This window comes from Brachycentrus maculatus, unplaced genomic scaffold (genome assembly GCF_059751285.1).
Source record: "Brachycentrus maculatus isolate JH-2025_06_01 unplaced genomic scaffold, ASM5975128v1 h1tg000211l, whole genome shotgun sequence".
NCBI classification, from domain to species: Eukaryota; Metazoa; Arthropoda; class Insecta; order Trichoptera; family Brachycentridae; genus Brachycentrus; species Brachycentrus maculatus.
This window is the reverse complement of record NW_028280962.1, coordinates 589,364-614,320: the sequence shown is the minus strand read 5'-3', so window position 1 is coordinate 614,320 and position 24,957 is coordinate 589,364. Positions and strand designations below refer to the sequence as shown.

The 24,957-nt window shown below is 32.9% G+C and overlaps 1 protein-coding gene across 1 annotated transcript in view; it reads left to right on the top strand.

Moving 5' to 3' along the window:
* Positions 1-24,957, top strand: part of Nox (NADPH oxidase) — a 164,213-nt gene that overhangs the window by 82,717 nt on the left and 56,539 nt on the right. The window lies entirely within an intron of this gene.

Here is a 24,957-nt window from a genome sequence, read left to right as displayed (position 1 = left end):
CAAAAAATAATATGAAAATAATTATCCTGTAATCGGAGATAATCCAGATTTTGTCAAGTATTTAGATATAATCACACTCAATATGTTGTAAATAAATTATCTGGTCAAATTATGAGCTTAAATAATAAAAATGTAAATGATATTTTCTGGCGTTTCTCATGTGTGTGATTATAATCTAGGATTAGGACCTCACATACTGATAAAAGAGTTTCTGCTCAATAAACAGCTTCTTTTCATCTCACCGATAGATGTCTCTAGTGAAGTTCCAGTGATTCAAGAATAATTGGTTTCAAAATTGGTTCATATATATATATATAGAACTTCCAAGAATTTAAGTAGTGTTGTTGTCAATAATGGGTAGAATTGGTGAATGTTACACGTGTGTAAAGTGACCAGCCTATGACGGTCGTCAGCCCCGTAAATGCCCAGACTTCCATATTTTTCTTCATCTTTGATGAGATATCAAAAAATAATATGAAGATTTAAATATCTTCAATCAAGATACTTCGTCAATAGTACAATAGGTATAACTGCAAGAAAATGTCACAAAAAAGTAATTTAAAATTGAATTACGTTTCAGATATTCATTCTGTAGTTGCTGTAATAACAATACGCTTTTGATGGTGCTATTATCATAAATATAAAAGTCATCTTTGAATGCAGCTTTCACAGTGTCTCACACTCTTCGGTATATTGAAATGCACTTTTAAAAATGACTGAATGAATTTGACAATAAAATAATAGTAAACATATCGCTCACTCCTTTCAAGAACGTCATGAACCAAAAAAACTTGATTCTACAGGAGAACGTTTTTAAAGTTTAAAAATATAATAAAACGTATTAAAAATAAATATCAAGCCACTTATTTATTGACTTGGCGTTTAATTTGTAGAACTCCATTTTAATTTATGTATTAATTTTAAATCAAACACAGATTTTTTGAGTCTACTAAGTTGTATTTTATTAACAAAAAACACATAAAAAATTATATTGTGACAATTGTTTCGCCTTGTTAGGGCATTATCAAACGAATGTGAAGATCAAATCGACTACGGTCCTTATGTAGCTATACAATTCTATGTGACAGTTTTAACATGTGCAGTAATAATTTATGGGAGACAACAGTCGCTAATGGGAGATGTAGGTATGTACCCTTATATTTGTTTTCTGGGAAGGGAAGAATTTATTGACATGGCCATATTTTAGAGATTTTAATACAATTGTTGGTAATATTATTTTTAAGAATTTTTATATGTAGATGTAATTATTAGTTTATCAATAACGCATCATGCAAGCGTTTACATAGAGAGAGATGATGTACAGTAATAGTCTATTTAAATACATTTAGCAATAGTGAAGACCTAAGGTTAGTTTGTTCATTAAGTAGTGGGGGATGTAGGTATGTACCCTTATATTTATTTTCGGGGAAGGGAGAATTTATTGACATGGCAATTTTAATTTTTATTTTAAGAAAGAATTCATGTATGTAGATATAATTAATTACATATGTAGATATAATTATTAGTTTAACAATAACGCATCATGCAAGCGTTTACATAGAGAGTAATAATAGTCTATTTAAATATGTTTAGCAGTGGTGAAGATATAAGGTTGGTTTGTTCATTAATGATTTTAAAATTAGGATTGTTTACATATTTATTTATTTCTAATTGCTCTAATATATTCATTTTTCTACCTTTGCTTTCAATATGTAATGGAATTGGTTTATTTGAGACATGAATTTTATGGTTATTTTCATTTAAATGGTTGGCAAATTGAGAGTCTAGTTTTTTATTTTTGTAAGATCTTACGTGCTCTGAATATCTAGTTAAGAAAGAGCGTCCAGTTTGTCCTACGTAAATTGCATTGCAATCATTACATTCTAATTTGTAAATTCCGTTGTTTTTAAAAATATTAAGTTTGTCCTTCGAGTTTTTTAAGATTGATCCGTTATTATTGTTTGTTTTGAATGCCACTTTTATTCCATGTTGTTTCAAAACATTAGAAACTTTTAAAGATATTGTACCTGAGAATTGTATGCAAGCAAATTTGTTTATCAATTGGTTATGGATGTGAGGATAAATTAAATTAATATTATGTTTATATATTTTTTGGTTCATTATTTTACTAACGGTCTTTTCTCTGAATCCATTATTTTCTGCTATGCATTGAATTGTATTTAATTCTTTTTGATATGCTATTTTATCTAAGGGTACGTTTACTAATCTATGTATCATGGAGTGGTATGCTGCGAGTTTATGAGACCATGGGTGCATTGATGTGGCGTGTATTGTCGTGTCAGTAAATGTCGGTTTCCTGAATATTTCGAAGGTGTGTTGATTGTTTTGTCTCCCTATCGTTAGATCTAAAAAATTAATTTTTCCGTCAGTCTCATGTTCAGTTGTGAAGCAAATTTTTGAGTTAATTGAATTGGCCCATTTTGTAAAATTATCAAATTGTCTTAGAGAGCCATTCCAGCATATTAGTAAGTCATCGACGTATCTGACGTAATATATTATATCTTTTGTTAGAGGTGATTGTAACATAATACGTTCAATATGGTCCATAAAAATTTCGGCTAGTAGGGGACTAAGTGGACTTCCCATCGGGAGACCATCCTCTTGTTGATAAATTATTTCGTTAAACTGGAAATAATTGTTATTGACACATATTTCAACAAGGTGAATTAATTCATTTACAATTATTGGATTAACATTTTGTTCAGTTAACTTTGTTTTAATTATAGAGATACATTCTTTCACCGGTATATTGCTGAATAAGCTAACGACGTCTAATGACATAAATTTACAGTTGGGGGGGAGGTCGATATTTTTTATTTTATTCACAAGTTCTATTGAGTTTTTTACGCTATAGGTTGTTTGGAATTTGGTATGGAATTTAATCAGATGATTTAATTTGTTTGCAAGTTTTGAGGTAGGTGTATTAATAAAGCATACTACTGGTCTTATGGGAATTGTATTTTTATGGATTTTTGGTTGACCATATAAAGCAGGGGGTCTGGGATTCATTACTATAGCACTGTTTTTACTGGGTACTGTAGGAAACAAAGCGTTACTTTCATTTATTGATGATCTAACTATTTTAGAGATTTTGTTGGTTGGATCACCTTTCAATATTTTGAATTCTTCTGGGTTCAGAAATGCTTGAACTTTATCTATATATTGACATTTTTCTAAAATAACAATTGAATTTCCTTTGTCCGCTTTAGTTATAATTAAATCGTTACTTTTTATCTTATTTTTTATTTTATGTAATGTTGTAACCTGTGTATTTTGAAATTCATAATTTTTGTTTATTACATTCATTTCTTTGGAAATCATATCTCCGATAATATGTTTGGGTAGACTACTATTCTTCACATAGCTCAGAGAAGCTTCTACATCTACTGCTAGATATTCAAGTTGTTTTTTATTTACTCTAGTTGGAATTTTATATTTAAATCCTTTATCCAGTAATTTTATTTCACTATCGGAAAAGGTGCAGTTAGAAAGGTTAATGGTTTTTTGATAAATGCCCTAACAAGGCGAAACAATTGTCACAATATAATTTTTTATGTGTTTTTTGTTAATAAAATACAACTTAGTAGACTCAAAAAATCTGTGTTTGATTTAAAATTAATACATAAATCAAGCCACTTATTGAACTTTTTACTGTGTAACAGATCTTTTTAAGTAAAACCTGAAAGGTTTTTCTCAATTTGAAAAATATTTAGCATATTTAAGAAAATAATTAAACAATACCTTTTCTTTAAAATGCAAAAACAATACTTTCTGCCTTGTAGCGGATAAATATTAAGTTTAAAATATGCCTCTTTTGCTGGGATATAGTACATTTTCAGGGCATTCCGAAAACATGCGCAAGTAAAAATTGACGATTTTTGATTTATGACGTTCTTGAAAGGAGTGAGCGATATTAGATAGAAGCGGTATTTTTGAAATTTCTTGCGGTGACTGCGATGAAAAATATACTGGCCAAACTGCGAGAAGTCTAAAAATTAGAATAAGAGAACATTGCCGTGGACTAACAAGTAATTATTTTTAGGAATTTGCAAATCATATCATGGAAACTAACTACTCTGCTTGATCCAGCGCTGGCATTAGTGCGTTGAAGTCGATGGGGAGTATTTTGAAGGAGACAATAGCGATTTTGATGAACAATCTTGTATTTTTTTTTTCTGAACACATTCCGGGAACTTTTTGATCGAGGTAGTATTTTAACTTTGTTTTCAATACCTATTCATGTGATTATTATTTCAGAAATTTTCTGTTAAACACTTCGATATTGACCTGTCTTAGAGTCACATCATACAGTCCCATGTCACTATTGCTATTGATGTCAACTCCCAGATACTTGAACTCCATTATCAGTTGATAAAATCCTTATTAAATTTGAAAAACATTTTTATTGGGTTTTCTTCTTCTTCTTCTTCTTTTTTTTAGGATCAAATCCTGTCATTCTCCAGTCCGCTCCTGGGAGGTGGAAGACCAGCTATCCCTCCATCGTTTAGGTGGTCTTCCTGGGGGTCTGATTCCACTTATGCTGCTGTCCGCTGCTATCCTCACCACTCGATCCGAACTCGCTCTTCCCACATGATTTCTCCAGAATCTTCTTCTTTCTTTTCCCCATCGCACAACATCTTCAACATGGCAGATTTTTCTTATTTCAGAGTTTCTAACTCTGTCGTGAAGTGTTAGGCCTGCAATGGGTTATAGAGTCTTCATTTCTTTATTGGGTGTACCCGTGATTTAGTAAAGGTCTGAAATTATAATAAAGTGAACTAGAATTGCATAAGTCCGCCTCCGTGGTGTAATGGTCAGCGTGTTTAGCTACAGTGCTGGAGGTCCCGGGTTCGATTCCCAGGGGGGAGGTGAAAATAAATATTAGTGATTTAACACTGTAATATTTATTTAATATTACCCTGGACTGGTTCCTGAAGCGCAAGAGTGATCACCTTGCCTTCATGTAAGTAATGATCAAGATAACACTGCGTCAATTTGATGCAGTGCCCTATGCACCCAATGGTGCATAGGGCACTGCATCATAATCATCAGGATAAGGGTTATAAATAAAAAGAATTGCATACAGATTCGGCTCTCAATATTTTTTTTCTATATGAACCAATTTTGAAACATTATTCTTGAATCACTAGAACGTCACTAGAGACGTATTGGTGAGTTGGATCATCGAGTCGTCAGCCCTTTAAATGCCCAGACTTACATATTCTTCTTCATCTTTGATGAGATGTCAAAAATAATATGAAAATGACTCCTGTAATTGGATATAATCCAGATTTGGGAACAAGTATTTGGACACACTCAAAATGTTGTAAATAAATTATTTGGTCAAATTATATGCTTAAATTATAAAAATGAAAATGATATTTTCTGGCGTTTCTCATGTGTGTGATTATAATCCAGGATTCAGACCTCACATACTAATAAAAGAATTTCTGCTCAATAAAAAGCTTCTTTCCATCTCACCAATAGATGTCTTAATTTAGTATAGTAATTTTTTTATCGTCGCAATGTGCATATTTGGCTAATGCGTTTGTGGACCACTAGTATTGAGTAATCCCAGATACACTCTTGATTCTGCATTGAATAAAATTTCTAAACAAATCCTTTGTGAGGCTGTTTCACGGAACCAGCTTCTCATCGATCTGTCTGTCAACCCAGTTCATTGACGGCCTAAACTCTGGCCAATTCCTCAGCCGCTAAAGAATTGGTTTTCAACTTCCGCGGGGGCGTGCCTCGTCACGAGCCGACTGCCCGAGAGACGCCTCCCGAACGGGGCTCGATATATCGCTCACTCCTTTCAAGAACGTCATAAATCAAAAATCGTCAATTTTCAGTTGCGCATGTCTTCGGAATGCCCAGAAAATGTTCTATATTCCAGCAAAAGAGGCATATTTTTAACTTAATATTTACCCGCTACAGGGCAGACAGTGTTGTTTTTGCGTTTTGAAGAAAAGGTATTGTTTAATATAATAATAATAAAACCCTAATCCACACCCCAATGGTGCATAGGGCACTGCGTCATATAAACGCAGTGTTATCTTGATCGTTTACACATGAAGGAAAGGTGATCAACCTTCCGCTTTAGGTACCAGTCCAGGATTTAAAAAAATATATATACTAAATATTTTTCAAATGGAGAAAAAACCTTCAGATTTTACTTAAAAAGATCTGTTGTACAGTAAAAAGTTCAATAATTGGCTTAAGTTCAATAATTGATATTAATTTTTAATACATTGTGTATATTTTTAAACTTTAAAAACGTTCCCCTGAAAAAACAAGTTTTTTTATTTATGACATTCTTGAAAGGAGTGAGCGATATTTCTATTCAAACAATGCAATCATTATAATTCTTGGCAAAGTAATATGCTGTCTTAAACTCGGCTGCTAGATTCGATCTCTCAGATTGAACTGGGAGGATCTATATGTCAAACCGGAATATGGAAACACATGTTTTAATAGAGGTGTGACTGATGAGTAAATGGTACTTTTTCACGTTTTTTTTATATCTCAAAAAAGGTGAAGAAGTACAGTGAAACCTCTATCTATCGTTCCTCGAATAATCGTTTTCCCGGATGTGTCGTTTATTTCACTAAACTAAACCGCCCCGATCGTTTCTCTATCACCATTTACCGCATTTATCGTTCGAATTAAGCTGCATATTTGATACAAATCTGTCTGTTTTCTACATTATTTCCAATTTTCTTACATTCAACGGCAACGTATGGGATAGAAACTATCGAAAGCTCGTGTAACCGATAGCAGGAGAGGTCGATATTGATGAAAAGGAGCCGCTGCCTGTACCTGCATTTCCAGAAGTGTGCACACTCTTTGAAAGAAAACTTTCTACAACGCACATTCAATAATCGATGCTGAAAAAAATACTATTTGCAAAGCCGAAAATATACTTTTGACTTATGAAAAAACACTTAACAAACAAAAGTATTTTTTTAAATTCTATTCAGGTTTGTATTTTTTTTTAAATAAATACATTTGCATCTGAAACATGTATTCTTCTTAGAATTTTAGCCTACGAATGGTTATGCAGATTGGGAGGACGGTATCTTTACTCGGTCGTATCTCTTAATTCCTCTTAATTCCGCATTCATTGTTTTCCCGCATTCATAGTTTATTTTAATAGGTCCCTTTAAAAACGATAGATAGAGGTTTCACTGTATATGAAAGTCTGGGTAAACTTTATGTGTGACTTAAAATAATATTTATTTGGTATTACTCTTCAAAAAATCCCATCGTTTTTGAGTAAACACGATTATAATTTATTAAATTTTCTTTTAAATTTTAAATACCACATGAGATGATAAGTGTAAGGTATAGGAAAAACAGCGTGTAATTTAATTTTTCTTAAACCCGTAGATTTGCCATCATTCAAATACGTGGGGAAGAACAGTGATCGAGTGTTTGGACAAAATACAAATATAAATATTTTGGATATAAATATATATTTAAATTCGTTGCTCAATGTGCGAGTTCGTTGTAACAAAACCTACTAAAATCAACCATAGAGAATGCCATGGCGGGCTGTGTGCCTCTTGACAGCTGCTATCACTTGTATACATGTAAGTGTTTGTATGTAGCATATAATAAAACCCTTACACGCACCCCAATGGTGCATAGGGCACTGCTTCATATGAACACAGTGTTATCTTGATCGTTTACACACGAAGGAAAGGTGATCAGCTCTCCGCTTCAGGTACCAGTCCAGGGTAATATTGAATAAATATTACAGTGAAAAAAAATCACTTATATTCATTTGACCCCCCCTGGGAATCGAACCCGGGACCTCCAGAACGGTAGCCGAGCGTGCTGACCATTACACTACAGAGGCGGACATATACATTAGCGTATACATTTGTAAATGCGATAGTATTCATGATCGAGCCTTCAAGTTTGTTGAATGTATCGATGTTATGATCATTCGTGTGAAATCACTTCAACGTTTGGATTCAAGCGATTACTTGTGTACGTAACTCTTAATACCACACTATTAAACGTGGATAATTGCAAAATAGCAACACTTGATATGTCGTTAATTCGGTGCGAAAATACTAGTAGTTATACCGTATATGTCTCTAATATCGTTCCTAGGCAATATTAGGTTCGTTTGATGAACGCAGACAATCATTACTCGCCCGACCACGTTAGAACTCGCCTGCAGATTACACGATCATACAGGCCGACTGCTCCACATGCCCTTATACGGAATTCAGCGAATATCAAATAACGAGCAAGTACCCTGTATAAAATCTATCAATTTGAACGCACCATCGTGTGTAATGTAAAAATATAAAATAACCTGATATTTTTGGTTCTATTTTTGTGAAAAAATACATATAAGCATGAAGTGGTTAGTAAACATCAAGAGTGTAATTTTCAGGATTTCAGTGGAATTATAATACTTTGTAATATTTTTTTTTTCAGAATTTCAAAAAGTTATTATTATGTGGCTAAAATGTATTTAGCAGCACAATTATTCTGATTTTTTTCATTTTTAATTATTTTTTAATATGTTAAATATTAGAGCATTTTGAGTGTGTCCAAATACTTGTTCACAAAATCTGGATTATCTCCAATAGTAATTGGAGATAATCCAGATTTTGTGAACAAGTATTTGGACACACTCAAAATGTTGTAAATAAATTATCTGGTCAAATTATAAGCTTAAATAATAAAAATGAAAATGGTATTTTCTGGCGTTTCTCATGTGTGTGATTATAATCCAGGATTTGGACCTCACATACTAATATAAGAGTTTCTGCTTAGTAAAAAGCTTCTTTACATCTCACCAATAGATGTCTTTAGTGAAGTTCTAGTGATTCAAGAACAAGGTTTCTAAATTGGTTCATATATAAAGAACTTCCAAGAATTTGAGTAGTGTGGTTGTCAATAATGGGTAGAATTGGTGAATGTTACACGTGTGTAAAGTGATCACTTAAACCAGACGATGACGGTCGTCAGCCCCGTAAATACCCAGACTTCCATATTCTTCTTCATCTTTGATGAAATGTCAAAAAATAATAACAAATATTGGACATGATTCCTTTTAATTTTACCAAAATAAAATACCTATCCATTGCATATTATTGTTTGACATCTCATCAAAGATGAAGAAGAATATGTTAGTCTGGGCATTTACTGGGCTGACGACCGTCATAGGCTGGTTTAAGTGATCACTTTGCACACGTGTAACATTCACCCATTCTACCCATTATTGACAACCACACTACTCAAATTCTTGGAAGTTCTACAGTATCTACTCAATGAATTAGGGCCACCCATTATTTTTTTGAATACTCTGAAATCTTTTGGATTATTATATTTATTTTACATAAATACTTTAAGTTTTCTATTGACATCTAATATCATGTATATTACCTTCAATAATATGTAAAATATACCTGGATTATTTAAGCCTTTATAAAATTTCAAACCCTTTTTCTGAGAAAGGTCCCTAATTAGCACAGGTAGACAGATAGTTGAAAGTTCAAAAAATAGTCCTATCTTATTTATTAGTGAAGTTTCTTGAGTTCTGGTTGTTGTTTTGTTCAGAGAAGTTATATAGTTATCGTGTCTTGTGAAAAAAACTTAATTTTTAATTTTAGTTCATAAAGTATAATTTTTTTTTGTAAACACAAGTGTTTTTTTTGAAAAGGACAAAATGGGAAAAAGTAAAGATATTTCCGAGGAAAAAAAGTCTAGTGTTATAGTGCTACTGAAATTAAGAATACTATCTATTAGAGAAATTTCAAAAAAAGAAAACGTTTCTCGTCAAACAGTGGACTAAATTTCAAAATCAATAAAAAATCAGTCACCCGCCACCAGCAATCGGCGAAAGAACTGTCGTAGGATTAGAAAAACAACACCGAGGACTGATCGAAAAATCGTTCAAAGTGCCTTAGAAAACCGTAGTGCATCAGCAAAAACATTAAAAATAAAATTGGAAGAAGAGGGTATAAATATATCGGTATCAACACTGAGGCGACGTCTTTACGAAGTAAATCTGAAATGCAGGCGCCCTGTAAAAGTACCAAAATTGACACCACGAATGAAAGCGGATCGATTAAAATGGGCCAGGCTACATCGAAATAACTCGGTAGATGATTGGAAAAAGGTATTTATTTAAATTGAATTTTCAACATATCATTTTAGTAAATAAACTTATATATTTGAATTAAACTTAAATTTTCATTATTTTTCAGGTCATCTTTAGTGATGAGTACCGGTTAGAAGCCGTGACAGAGAGCCGTCGATTCGTCAGGAGAACACCAATGGAACGTTACGATGAGGCCTGTGTGGTAAAAGTTATCAAACACCCCCCTGCAACAATGATATGGTCATGTATTATTAACAATTTACCTGGGCCGTTGTTTTTCGTGGAAGGAATAATGAACCAAAATTCCTATAAGCAGGTCCTCGAACGAATTTTATTGCCCTTCTACCATACACTCGACCCAACAGAAGGTCCATACACCTTCATGCAGGATGGGGCACCTTGCCACCGGGCTAAATCAATAATAAAATTTTTGTCTAACAAAAATCTGCCTTTGCTCCCCTGGCCTGGAAATTCTCCGGACCTTAATCCTATAGAAAACGTATGGAGCATGTTAAAAAATAAGGTATACTCATTTCCAAATCCGACAGTAGACTGTCAAAAAAAAAATATTAAAAAAATTTGGTCAGAAGACGAAGAAATAAAAAACATGATAAAACAGTGCATTTTAAGTATGCCAAAAAGAATTGAGGCAGTTATTTCTGCCAAAGGTGGAAATACTAAATACTAACTATATTTATATGAAAATATATGCATAATTTAAGCGTAATAAAGTGTTCATGTGTAAATAAAATTCAATGTTGTTTTATTCAAGGTTTTCTCTGAGTTATTCCTGTTTGAATTGAGAAATTGCGCGAAATTCTGCGTGGCCCTAATTCATTGAGTAGATACTGTATATACAGTGAAACCTCTATCTATCGTTTTTCAAGGGACCTATCGAAATAAACTATGAATGCGGGAAAACAATAATGCGGGAAAACAATTTGTATGACATACCAGTAACTCGAGTGTATTGTTTTCCAAATTTGCACAAAAATAGTTGATTTTAGAAAAAATACAAAAAAAAACAAATTGCAATCATGCAAATTGACAATTGTTCTATATATATGAACCAATTTAGAAACCTTGTTATTAAAAATAATGTATTATAAATAAAAATAACTCCCCATAACTAGAAAAGAGTTTTTTAATCCGCTAATTCATTTTTTTATAAAGCTTGAAATGGCAGATACGCCAATCTGTTTTACGACTGTCGATAAGCAGTCTAATACATTGAACAGAGTGTTTTAAATTGTACAAAAAAAAGCGTAATCGAGATAAAAAGTGGGTGTTTTTTCACCGTTTTTAGTAGCAGTTAATCATGCTAATACCGGCTCAGCTAAATTAGGCATCACGTGAATTATGAAAACGGAATGGCCACTTATCCCCTCGGATGATGGAAGACTGGCCACATGACCTCTGACCCCGTCTAGCACATCAGAACCCCTCCCCAGTCTGCTAGTACTTTTAACCAGGCTGATTACAAAACCCTCCGAGTGATGGGAGCTGCGAAAAAAAAAAGAATTTTGGCCAATAGTCAACATATTAAGAATGTGAACAAGTATTTGGACACACTCAATCTGCTGTAATTAAATTATCTGGTCAAATTATAAGCTAAAATAAAAAATTAAAAAATGATGTTTTCTGGCATTTCTTATGTCGTAGTCATACAGCAGAAAGTGACCAAGTGCATTTTTTTCAAAACCGTGATCATTGAGTATTTGATATTTTACTAGCTTAATATTGCCCTGAAAACATCCCAAAGGATTTTAAACTTGTAAGTATAATATATTGACTTGTTAATAATGACTGACTAACTGCATTTATGTTTATTTTCTTGCCAAGCAAAAGTGACTTAAATGGCCCTCCTGAACATTTTACGTTTTGGTAGTTGGTCACTTTCTCCTGTACGATTACGATGTGTGTGATTATAATCCAAGATTCAGACCTCACATACTAATAAAAGAGGTTCTGCTCAGTAAAAAACTTGTTTTCATCTCACCAATAGATGTCTCAAGTGAAGTTCTAGTGATTCAAGAACAACGTTTCGAAATTGGTTCATATATAATATGTAGAACTTCCAAGAATTTGAGTAGTGTGGTTGTCAATAATAGGTAGAATTGGTTAATCTTACACGTGTGTAAAGTGATCACTCAAACCAGCCTATGACGGTCGTCAGACCCGTAAATGCCCAGACTTCCATATTCTTCTTCATCTTTGAGGAGATGTCAAAAAAAATATGAAATTTTTTATTTTAATTATAAAATGGTAAATCACAAATTTATTGCTTCAAATATAAATTGTATCTTTCTCAATCGCTCGCGCAGGACGCTGGTCACAGTAGTTACAAATGACGATAATTTTTTTTCAAATAAAAATTAAAACAAATATTATTTTACATTCTATCGTCGAGGGGTTTGTAACTAACCTACTATTACATCTGTGAGTACGACAGGTGTTTATATTTAGTCTGAAACCTCTCGCCACCTTTGCAGAAACTAGTTTCTGAATCCACACAGGCCTTTCCTGAGCTAACCTTTGACATCTTGCGCCACTCATGTTCGCCTGGTCGGCCGAATCGTTGATATGATTTACTTAATTCCTGTCAGCGAGCCTCTGGGAGTGATTGACGCGAATTTATAATACGACACCCTCGAGTACGTATAATAAATCACGTTTATTAATACAGCACACCTACACACGTTTTTTATTGCTACACTGACGTATGTATTTGGGGAATTGGCGTGTGGAAGAATACAAAGACCAAATTCCGAGGTATTTTTAATTATTCATTTAATTGATTATCATTTAATTGGTTCCAATTCATTACAAGAAAATTAAGGGCAATTTTTCGGTGAAGTAGGATAATGAATACGATGATGCGTTTCAAAAACAAATATCTGATAAATGCACCGCTTATTGGGAGACAATATTTATATTTAAACAATAGTTTATAGTTGAGCTGATGAAGGAATGGTTATTCCGAATCCGGTAGTCGTGTAGTAGAATTTATAAGTGGTTTTACACAAAACAAACGACGAATGATAATGAGTGTGTTGAGATTTGGTCATGTTGGATTATGGTCATGATCTGAATCAACGTTTCTGCATTTGAGACCTATTTTTAAGGGTCGTTCAGACATATTGTATATATGTGTCGGGTTGTGGTCCCGTGGTTAGTGTCGCGGAATCTTAAGTTAGAGTTTCTCGGTTCGAGCCCCCAACTCTACCACAATTTGATACCTATTTCTAATAATGAGCCGCTTAAGCTCACAGAAATAGTATGAAATTGAATATTTCGCTCACTCCCAAATCAAAAATCGTCCATTTTCAGTTGTGTATGTTTTCGGAATGTCCAGAAAATGTACTATATCCCAGCAAAAACGGCATATTTTTAACTTAATATTTATCCGCTACAGGGCAGAAAGTGTTGTTTTTGCATTTTGAAGAACAGGTATTGTTTATTTTTTTTTAATATACTAAATATGTTTCAAATGGAGAAAAAATCTTCAGGTTTTATTTACCTAAAAAGATCTGTTGCACAGTAAAAAGTTCAATAAGTGGCTTGATATTTATTTTTGATAAATTGTATTTTATTTTTAAACTTTAAAAACGTTGTCCTGAAAAATCAAGTTTTTTGATTTATGACGTTCTTGAAAGGAGTGAGCGATTTGTGTAAATAATAAAAACACTAATATTCATCTTTTTATAAATAATAATAATAATACTAAAATAATCAGAGGCCGTTTTTAGCTTATTACTAATACAAATATTCCCTGCAAATTCCCTATAACGTCCCCTCGGGTAACATGGTATCTATCTCAGCGTTATAGGGGGGATTACTGTATTGAATTTTAAAATCTGCATACATTACCATAATTCTGTTTTGAAAAAAAACTTGATCTCACGTACTTAGCATTTATCATAAGAATTCCAACAAAATTAATTGTTTCGATTTAATGTGAGACGGTCAAACGCGAGTAAAAGAAGGCGGTGTATTTTGTCTTTGAAAATATTTGACAGGTGTTTTTTCTTCAACTTTACACAACACAATTTGTCATAGTTGACCATAGACAACGCAGCGGACTTTCTAAAATAGGCATCGATACTTAATGATTAATCCTACTTTCGTCAAGTTGATAGTTGAAAAAGTAATTATTCTATTACGCGCTTTAAAAAAATATTTTGCATATACACCATGGCACTGGGTTTTTACATTTTCAATGCAAAAACCCACTAGATTTTTGTTTTGAAAATAATGTTGAAATAAAACAGTCTGATGATGTCGGTTACGACGAAACCCGGTTGCTGGCCAAATAAAATTGATAATTAGGTGTTCGCGTGGAAAAAACTAGATAAGTAGGTGTTATTTTTTCTTTATTGAAAATGGCAAGTTATGTATATTCATATATTATTAGATTAAAACCAATATTTTTAGCTTTTCCACTTTATTTTTATTTGACCAGCGACCGGCTTTCGTCGTTACCGACATCATCAGACTGGTCCGACCGGTCGCTGGTCAAATAAAAATAAAGTGGAAAAGGTAAAAATATTGGTTTTAATCTAATAATATATTAAAATGCAATTCCATCACGAAGTGTCAGTGGATAATATAAATCTATGTATATTCGTTTCGACGAACTTGTGAATTAGTATTTTTTTTAAATCATTAATTAAATGAACACATTGCATTCATTTTGGAAACGAATAAAAACTTTATTTGTCAAATACACTTACAATTTATTTTGAATATAGAGTAAACAGGTTACATTTCTATCAAAATTTCGACATGGAACTTGAACTTATATCGTCCATTATATTTGTGTTCATTTTACGTCGATTTTTTAACGCCGGTGTCTATTGAAACGCAACCCTCGGCGTAAAACGATGGTCAACTGTACTTGTATCATTACGTATATATAGGTAGTGTAATGCCTCCGTAGTGTAATGGTCAGCACGCTCGGCTACCGTTCTGGAGGTCCCAGGTTCGATTCCCAAGGGGGGTAAAATAAATATAAGTGATTTTTTCACTATATTTATTTTATATTCATATTCATTCTATAGTCATATTAATTCATTTTATAGTCACATTTATTCAATATTACCCTGGACTGGTACCTGAAGCGGAGGGCTGATCACCTTTCCTTCATGTGTAAACGATCAAGATAACACTGCGTTTATATGACGCAGTGCCCTATGCACCATTGGGTTGCGGATAAGGGTTTTATTATTATTTATTATTATATATATATATATATATATATATATATATATATATATATATATATATATATATATACATATATATATATATATATATATATATATATATATATATATATATATATATATATATATATATATATATATATATATATATATATATATATATATATATATATATATATATATATATATATTTATATATATATATATATATATATATATATATATATATATATATATATATATATATATATATATATATATATATATATATATATATATATATATATACACCGCTGGACAAAAAAATTTACGAGTTTACTTGCTACCGCACGCCTTGACTTTACTGAACTCTTTTTCTAAAAAATCCTTTAACGATACCTCTTTCTTTTGTTCAATAAATTAAAGACACTTTGTGTCACCTTTCTACAATATTTACATTTTAAAATGTCTCAACAATTTTGTTTTACCCGCGTTTGAGGGAACATAACACAACAATCATGGAAAGTGCAAAGCAAATGTCGATTGCGATAAAATCCAAAATAATCACACTGTCGCAACAAAACATATCTAATTGTAAAATATCTCGTTGAGTTGGGTATTCAGAAGGTGCAGGGAGGTTTTTATTTAAAAAATTCCAAGAAACTGGATCCATAGAACGGAAAAAAGGAAGCGGATGGGGGCGCGCGACATCTGCCCGAGATGATCGCTTAATAAAAAAAATTGTTATGCGCGATCGATTTTTAACGGCACTTAAAATACACGCAGAGGTGCAGTCTACCAGCTCATCAACATTTTCCGTAAAAACAGTGTCCAGGCGGCTGTTGGATCATGGTTTCCAAGCACGAAGTCCCGCAAAGAAACCATTACTGACGAACAAAATGCAGAAGGCTAGACTGGATTGGGCGAAGGAGCACCAGAATTGGACCTTGGAGGATTGGCAAAATGTTAATTTCTCCGATGAATTAAAATTCAACCTTTTTGGTCCAGACGGCAGAAAGATAGTTCGACGAAAACTTGGGGAAAGATACCATCCGTCGTGCGTCACTCGAACCGTTAAACATTCACCCTACGTCATGATTTGGGGGTGCATGACAGCGTAGGGTTTGGGACCTCTAAATTTTATACAAGGTACGATGAATGCCATCCAGTACAAAAAAGTGTTGAAAAACCATCTTATTCCAACAATCGAGGACATTACGCAGTATACCGCGGACCCGATTTTTCAGGACGATTTGGCGCCGTGCCATAGAGCCCGCACTGTGAGTACAAATATTTATTTTTTAATCCACTTTGTAGACCACTTGATAAATAATTTATTGTTTTTCTTACAGATCATTGAATACAAGGATAAAATTGGCTTAAAATCGTTGACGTGGCCCAGGAATAGTCCTGATTTGAACCCGATAGAAAATTTATGGGCGATTATGAAAAAAAAAGTTGGGAAAAAAAAATAAAAAAACATTGAGGAATTAAAAAAAAACTTGATTCAAGTTTAGGAAGAAGAAATAACATCAGAAATTTAAGATTCGCTTTACGCTTCGTTAAATAATAGAATTTTACATGTTATAAAAAATAAATGTGAATTCACTAAGTATTAAATATTTTTAAATGTTATAAATATGTTTAAATGTAAAATACCTTAATTTAAAATAAAGCGATTAGAACCTTCTTCTTAAATATGAATTAAAAAATTACATGTCTTTTATTACTCCATCACAAACACTCGACCATAAATGAACCGTTATGGGTCTCTAAGGTTCGGATAATCTGATACCTGGTATATAATGGCAATTTCTAAGTACAATTCATGAGTAAGATCTTTCATTTTAACCTTGAAGTAACGAGTAGTCATCACTTATGTTAAACAATACAAAAAAAACTAATTAAATATCAAGAATAATTCATTATGTGTCAATTTTAGTTTTTTTGAGGACTCGTAAATTTTTTTGTCCAGGGGTGTATATATATATATATATATATATATATATATATATATATATATATATATATATATATATATATATATATATATATATATATATATATATATATATATATATATATATATATATATATAGGTGCAACGTTTATCATGTAAAATAATAAATATAAGGTATACAATTATTTGCAATATCAATTAATTATATTTTTGCATATCTTTAGCTTTATCAGAAGTCGTGATTCGAAGTCATGATGATGTTATTAAGATTATAACCTTTGAATAAATTATTAACATGGATCTTTTAAGAACTGTGACTGCGATGTCCTTAACTTGATATGTTTAAGGACGCGATGTCAAATGCAAACTGCATATAATATTTTTACATCTAAACGTAGATGAAGAAATATTATGTTCAGTTGGAAATAAATTCAAAATGCACACAAAAGAATGGCTCCTAAAAATGTATATATATATATATGTATAAATGTATAAATATGTATGTATGTATATGGATTCTGGGTATTGATGGGTGTGTCAGGCTGATTAAGTGATCACTTTACACACGTGCAACATTCACCATTCTACCCATGATTGACAACCACACTACTAAAATTTTCGGAACTCCTAGATATATTGATCAATCTCAAGGCACAGTATGTACATATGAGTTCACAACAGCCATCTACATTATGTTGAGAAAAGCTTTTATTTAGCCCAGTCCTTTTATTTGATTTGAACCTCTGTTTATTTTTACATACTGAGAAACGCCTGAAAACATGATTGAATTTTTTTTTTGGACCATATAATTTTTACCAGGTCTTTTAATACTAACATTTTGAGTGTGTTCAAATACTTGTTCACAATACTTAGCACTCAATTATGGGTGCATTGCCAAAAAAATCTTGTTCACAAATCTACGATTTTTCCACTCAGGAGTTATTTAAACATTTTTAACATCTCAACATAGAAGAAGAAGAATATGGAAGTCAGTTAATTAATTTACCAGTCATATTATTACATTATTTCGAGAAATAAAAATACTTTGTGTTTTGATCCACTCACATTTTTATTAACCAACTAGTTTCGGCAACAACCTGTTACCCTCTTCAGGGTTTAATTTATGACTGACAACAACCTGTTGCTCTTTTCAGGGTTAACCCTGAAGAGGGCAACAAGTTGTTGCCGAAACAAGTTGGTTAATAAAAATGTGAGTGGATCAAACACAGAGTATTTTTATTTCTCGAAATAATATATCAATATGATCAACAAAGTTAATGCTTTCAAATATCAAAATATTTATTTTATTCATGACATTTTGAGTGTGTCCAAATACTTCTTCACATATCAGGGTTTCTTCTTTATTAAGGAGTTATTTAAAAAAAAATAACAACTCAGCATTGATTAAGAAGAATATGCATGTCTGGATATTTACATAATAATGGGTATACTATGTTAAAAAAAAAAACCCTTATCCGCACCCAATGGTGCGTAGGGCACTGCGTCATATAAACGCAGTGTTATCTTGATCGTTTACACATGAAGGAAAGGTGATCAGCCTTCCACTTCAGGTACCAGTCCAGGGTAATATTGAATAAATATTACAGTGAAAAAATTTATTTTTTATTGTGTGGTGACTTCCCCACACCGGGACGCGCGTTTTATTTAAGCACCGGAAGAGAAAGGTTTAATGCTTGTAGATTCTTATGTAGGTACTGGGTACACAAATAAACAGCTAATATTACTTAATTACATAATTGGGTGTTACCAGAGCTGTGCACTATAAGACAGAACAAAAAACACATCACTCTTCCAGCTTCACGAATCCATTTCATCTTTGCCTTCATCGAATCCCATTACTCTCAACAAGATCGATTTAATAATGTAGGTTAATGAATAAGCCTATCATCGTTAATGCAGTGTTTCCGAGGAATTATTATCTAAACTAAAGACAACTACAGTAAAACCTCGATATGACTGACTAATTGGGCGGAGGTGGTGTCTGTAAAAGCCGAAAGTCTGTTATAAAAATAGTTTTTCTTTATTTTCTTATTTCTTTATTGTAAATCAACAGCCATTAACAAAAATAATATAAATATACAATATAAGGAGCCGATAATGAGGCCACAGTGTTGCTGTACGGATGTGAGTCGTGGCACCTCACCAAAGCTCAAAGCAAGAAACTAGCAAGTTTTGAAAATAGATGCCCGAGGCGAATACTGGGTATAAAGTGGTATGACTTCGTCAGGAATGACGATGTGAGGAGAAGAACTCAGCAGCCCCTCATACTGGAAGTCCTGAAGAGAAGAAGGTGGACATGATTGGGACATGTCCTTAGAATGCCACCTGAGGGCATCAACCCCTCATGTCTCTTCTTCCAACCCCGAGGATTCCGGCGCCCCGGAAGGCCGCTGACGACCATTCACCGACTATACTCAGCAGAACTTCGAGACGCCGGACTGACCTGGGAAGAAGCCAAGGAGATGGCGCGTGACAGAGTGACTTGGAGACGTCTCGTGTTGGCCATATGCTCCACCTAGGGAGCGAACATGGAAAGAAGAAGAAGAAAAATGAGGCCAATTACTTATTTCACATTTTATACAACAATATATAATATATATAACAACAAGAAAGAGTGAAAATACTATTAAGCTCAAAATAAAATGTATTTGCCTGATGTGGCGTGTGGTGTGGTGTGGTGTGGTGTATAATGTATTTTGTGCTAGAGTAAAGAGTGTGCAACGCCTAGAGTTATAGAGTTAACGATCAAGATAACACTGCGTTTATATGATGCAGTGCCCTATGCACCATTGGGTGCAGATAATTCATTCATTTAAACCCTTATCTGCACGCAATGGGGCATAGGGCACTGCATCATATAAACGCAGTGTAATCTTGCTCGTCAACACACGAAGGAAAGGTGATTAGCCCTCCGCTTCAGATACCAGTCCAGGGTAATATTGAATAAATATTAGAGTTAAAAAAAAATATAAATAACAGGTTTAACATAAATTTTGAGAAAAAAAAATATGAACATCGTATTAAGATAAAAGTATACAAAATACATATTTCATTAATCGATTCGGCAGTCACTTTGTGGTCAAATCTAACCATTTTTAATTTAAGTTTTACTAAGTAAATACTTGTATTTCTTATAATCTATTGTGACACGTGTTTCAATGCATTCTGCATCATTTTCAAACACCATAATAATACGGTGTACCTGGACTGGTACCTGAAGCGGAGGGCTGATGACATTTTTTTTGCTTTCCTTCATGTGTTAACGATCAAGATAACACTGCGTTTATATGATGCAGTACCCTATGCACCATCGGGTGCGGATACGGATGCGGATAAGGGTTTATAAAATAATATCGACAGGACGATTTCATTTTAATTTTTTACATTTGACCGTATTTTTTATTCACTGTATCCGTATACATATATGTATAAGTTCATTAAATAGAGGTCCGTTATATCTGGGTTTTACTGTATTGCTTATTGCTCTAGATTTGAAGTATTTACTATCAGTAAAAGAAGAAAAAAATGAACGCTATCATACATCATTAATGCTACCTGATGGATTGCTGCTATTTTTATGACCAGTGACTGTAATACCCTTTGGCACCCATAATAATAATAACAATAAAACCATTATCCGCACCCCAAAGGTGCATAGGGCACTGCTTCATATAAACGCAGTGTTATCTTGATCGTTTACACGTGAAGGAAAGGTGATCAGCCCTCCGCTTCAGGTACCAGTCAAGGGTAATATTGAATAAATATTACAGTGAAAAAATCACTTATATTTATTTGACCCCCCCTGGGAATTGAACCCGGGACCTCCAGAACGGTAGCCGAGCGTGCTGACCATTACGCTACGGAGGCGGACTTTGGCACCTATTGGATTTCTTACTAGTCGAGATAAACTACAGAAAATCTGTAAATTTACAATTATGTGTCCCGACTGGGCGTTCGTGCCGAGGGCACATTTTACAATATTACCAAATGAGTATTTGTTTAGGCGGAATTTTCGATAGACCGTTTTTTTTTTACCCGGGTAACATTTCACCTAATTTTTTTGTTGTTGTTGCTTTAAACACCACTTTCGTATTAAAAAAAGTTTTTCTTTGAAATAAATGTATGGTTTTAAAAGTAATTGAAATGTAAAGAGTTAAATAAGATTCTTGAATGGTACAATGATTAAAGAAAACACTTCGTTTTTTACCACTTGAGTTTTATTATAGACTACATGTTTCAGAAGTTAAACTTCCATCATTCAGGTCTGTATAATAACTAAACATGTAGTCTATAATAAAACACAAGTGGTAAAAAACGAAGTGTTTTCTTTAATCATTGTAACATGTCTTACCACAAAATTAATGCCGAAACAATAAATAAAATATTCTTGAATGTTCATCACATTCGTTTGAAAATGCCATAACTAGGCGAAACAATTGTCACAATATTTATTTTTATGTGTTTTTTAATAAAATACAACTTGGCATACTCAAAAAGTCTGTGTTTGATTTAAAAATTAATACATTAATTAAAATGGAGTTCTACAAATTAAACGCAAGTCAATAAATAACTCATTCAATGTCACCGACTCTATTTATGTAATTATTCTGTTCAAAATTCGATAAATTATTATTTTTTCTTAATAACTAAATCTTAACCTTCGTGACTTTTATGAGGCGATTGTTAGCGGAAAAAGAAGCAGAGCAAGACCTAGAAAAACATGGCACGATCAGGTATGCCAAATACTTGAAAGTGGTCAGGTTAGGAGTCGTAACAATCGGCGGGTATGTATGAGGAGATGCATGAACGTGGAAGAGGCGAAGAATGTTTGCAAGGACAGAGTGGTGTGGCGCTCTTTCTCTCTGCCTACCCCTGCGGGGAAGCGGCGTGATGGTTAGTTAGTTTTTTTTTAACCTTCGTTTTAAGGCTTTTTTTTGCCCCGATTATATTTTTTTTTACAAATTCATTTGTGAAAGGGTTAAATGTTTGAAATGGAGTATGTAATACGATGTTACACATAATCAATCAAATATCTCCGACTATCAAGCGAAAACTATTCTCAGCTCCTATAATAATCTAATGTTTACTTTTTTCACTTAGCATTTATTTACAACCGTTCGAAATTTCAGTAATGCGGTTGTCAATCATGGGTATGAATGTTACACAATGTACTATACAAAGTGATCGCTTAAACCAGCCAATGGTAGGTCGTAAGCCCTGAAAATTCTCCCATTTTAAAAGACTTCCTTATCTATGATAAGATACTATGAAGTTTCATTAATTTATTCGGCAGTTACTTTGTGGCAATACCTATCCATTTTTAATATAAGATTTACTTGCTAAATACCACTATTTAAAAAAATATATTTTAACACGTGTTGCGATGTATTTTGCATCATTTACGATGGTTGAATATGATGCAGAATGCATCGAAACACGTTTCACAATAAATTTTAAGAAATGATGGTATTTACCAAGTAAAACTTAATTTAAAGTAGATACCTTATAGAGATCGTCCTATCATATTGAGAGTAGATCTACTATTAATAACATTTTATAATTACACCTATTTATTACTCTTCAGGTCGTAAGCCCTGTAAATACCCAGGCTTACATATTCTTCTTCATCTATGTTAAGATATCAAAATATTTTCTTTATGTTAAAACCACCCTATTGAAATCGTTTTGAGAAGATGCGCGAATGCAGAAGAGACAAATTTTGTTGGCAAAGACAGATGTGACAATTTATTCTTTCTGCCTACCCTTGCGGTGAGGCGGCGTGATGGTTTACTAGTTACGTTTTTAATCCCATTTAACCCTAGAATACTAAACAATCGTAAAAATTACGACGGCTAAATGATGATTCCTGAAAAAATCAGTACCATTGCTTCACAGTACCATCCTGATTTAATTTAATTTATTTTCCCATTATTACGCGATATTTTAAATCCAAAGAATTTTTGTACAACTTCTAAAATAATAAAACTTTTGATTTTATTATTTATTGCCGATTTATTTCTATGTCGTATTTTAAACGAATTAGTACCAATTTTTTTATGTTTTTAATTTTATGTAAAAAAAATTGTTTTCTGATAGTTAAGTATTTTTTGTATTTTATATTAACACTATTATTCTAGTTCTACTTATAATACCTATTGTATTCTTGCCAGTGTCCTTTACTATGACCTAAATTATATTGTATACCCACACACAGGCCATGCCTTTGTGGGATCTTTTTTTGTATTTATGTTTTATTCATATTTTTTTTGTATTTGAATTTATGTCATGTTTGTATAATGCAAAAGAATTTAAAATAAATAGAAAAAATCACTAAAAGGATAGTTTAGTTATTTAGGGTTAAATATAATATCAAGTAGATAATATGTACAAGAAAAACTGCAAAAACTTAACATCCACGTTGATTTTTTATCAGCGTTCGTGTCAAGTTTTCAAATCTCTTATAACTCTCGTGTCATTTCTTTCCCATACGACTTAATCAGATTTACAGGTAGATAACTACCATTTCTCCAATATCTGCCATCACAAATAATTGCTGACCACCCATTTATTAAAATTTGTGCTTCCTAATAAACCCGATCAATCATGGAAATGTCTGTACAGTCTCCACTCAAACCTTGTAATCAATTAGCGATCAGATTACATCACTTTGTTTCAGAGCACCTGAATTTAGAATTAATTCCGTGCGACGTAAAAACATATAATTATTACTAACGAAAAAAATTGGCGTGCAAAAAAATCTAAAAGCCTAAATCGACATCATAGAAGACAAATATATTCGTTTGAAATTATTAAAAAATGTATCACGTGCCGCGGTATCCGGTTTCTGAACGTTGATTTGCATATTATTAATAATAAAAACTTATTAATATGGAGATCGATTCACAACGCTGTGTACGAGAGTTGTAATTAAGCAATTAATCCGAAAGTTGAAGGATGGGCATGTCAAATAAGGTGTGTCGCGATCAATACAATTTTCAATTAGACAGACTAATTTTTGATATGATAATTTTCAACAGAAGGGCGTTAGTCCATTAATTTAGAAACATAAATATTATAAAATGCTACGAATTGGACCTAAAAAAACTGAACATAATTTAAACCAGGCGATCGCCATGGATCTTCCTCGAAAGACATCTAGAGGAAGACCAAAAAATTCATGGATACTACAGAAAGATAACATGATTCGAAGCCATGGCCTTGGTAAAGTTATATACGATAAAAGGACCTACAACTTGACGATGAAGAGAGATAACCTCAACAGTTTACAAAGACGATAAGTTGGGATGGAGCCAGGAAGAAGAAAAGACGAATACCATGGACCGATATAGTCAGCAACGCAATCGTACTCCAAAGAGCAAGAGTAGGAAGACGTTTCCTGACTGGTATCAAGGTCCGGAAAGTGTACTATCTGGGGCATGTGCTTAGAGGAGAGAAGTGCGAGCGATTGCACCTAATAGAGGGTCAATGAGGTTTGGGCAGAAGACAAATCTCCTGGCTCCAGATTATACGAGATTTGACAGGGATCAGGACCGTTGAGGCACTATTTAGAGCTGCCCAGACAAGTACAATTACTCTCAAGTGGCTACCTGACGAAGAAAAAGGGC